The sequence below is a fragment of the Octopus sinensis genome, linkage group LG2 (assembly GCF_006345805.1).
Source record: "Octopus sinensis linkage group LG2, ASM634580v1, whole genome shotgun sequence".
NCBI lineage: Eukaryota > Metazoa > Mollusca > Cephalopoda > Octopoda > Octopodidae > Octopus > Octopus sinensis.
Window position 1 is genome coordinate 192,014,789 of NC_042998.1, and position 1,902 is coordinate 192,016,690.

Consider the following 1,902-nt stretch of genomic DNA (forward strand, 5'->3'; position numbering starts at 1 on the left):
GTCTCGTGGAGCTATAGGTGTTTTCGCTCAATAAACACTCAGAACGCCCGGTTTGGTAATCGAAACCGCGATCCTATGACCACGAGTCCGCTGCCCCAACCACTGGGCCATTGCGCCTCCACATATCTATTACCTAATACTTTATCCCTTTCTAAAGACTTTTGCAGGTTCTTTTCGGTTTGACCGGCAGTTTTTTCTAGCGGTGTCATATGAAATTGTCACCCATAATTATGACCCTAGTATCGATCTATTGCATATCGATCTATTTTAGGGTTAGGGTTAGTTAGTGTAGGTTAGGGTTAGGGATGGGGGAAGGGTATCTTTGTTTCTTCACAAATGTAAATAAACCCAATCTGTTTCTTAATCGAGGGACATATTCATATGGCACAGAATGTTTTCACCTCAATAGACGTCATTGATTGTTTGAAATTGCAGAAATTGAAGAAAAAAACAACAAATATCTTACAAACTATAGAATTTTCTCAATAAAGCCAAGAGAAAAAGATGTTTTATAAACACATTCTACCAGTATACGAAGTTTAAAAGTGTTTAGTTACGTGGAAATTATTAAAAAAAACTGCCGTTCAAACCGAAAAGATCCTTTTTGCAAGATAACTGTTGAGAAAGGTTTGGCTGATATTTTTAGCATATATAGCGACCACATAGACACTTCATCGTTGGCTCTATGAGTAATAGGTGTAGACTGATGGTAAGACTTACAATGAGATACTGCTCCTAGGTCTGGGAGAGCATAAGCGCCACACAGTCATTGTAAGTCGAATCCAGTTTATTGGATTTGATCTAGAATGACTGATTAGCATGAAGTCCCTAACAAATATATTTTGTCCTCTGGTACACAAACATGGTTTTTCAGCCGCCTTTTTCGTCCAATATAGTGACTTTTGCTTTTCAAGTGTGGCCGGAATCGAGCTACCGCGCGCATGCGCTCTTATCACTCCTTTATCTTGTTCCCATCATACGCATTGTGTCCAATGACGAGAAGCCACATGTCCGGTACCTTCTGCCAAGAACACTGAGTCTCTGCTATTCTCTCTCTTCCCATATTTCATGCAATCGTTTTGTAACACTTTGAGCGACATATTAACGTCACCAAGTGTCACCAATCTCGAATGGCTTGCGATGGTCATGGTCACAGCTCCTTTCTCCGAATTCCTATTCAAACAGACAAGAAATTAGAAAAAAGTGGACCAGATATAACGATTGTAGATAAGGAAAAGTGAAGTTGCTTACTAATATATGAGTGAAGACACTTATGTGGTATCTTTACAACCATTAAGATCTATAGAGAGAAATTTATCCGTGCGTGAAAAAAAACCAGAAAGGACCTGAATACGGTACTATTAACGGAGGTTTAACAACATCGTTGTGCACAAAAAACGTGAGTCCAAGAAGTAAAGCTTTCTTCAAAGCAGAGCTAGAAATACAATTGTCAAGTAGGTAAAAGGTTTTAAACAGGAGCGATATATTAAATATTGGTAAAACTAAAAATTGTCGAAGATAAATTAAATTTATTATTGCTACTGAATATGTTAGTGTTACTAAATTTCCGAACGGTTTTGCTGCCGTTTGCTTATGTAGTTTGATTTCATTATCCATCAGTTTCTACTAAGATAGAGATGCGAGTGAAATAAATAATAGAGAATCGAAAATAAAACTTTGGAAACAACAATACCGCCATAACTTAGTGGAAACCATGAGCGTGCTTTCAATGGAGATAATCAGAGAAAGACTTTAAAATGAACGTAAGATTGTAAAATTTCATGTAAAGTAAAGTAAACATAGACGTAGGTGTGGCTATGGGTTGTGTGATAAGTAGCTAGCTTACCAACCACATGGTTCCGAGTTAAGTCCCACTGCGTGGCACCTTGGCTTAAAGGAGTA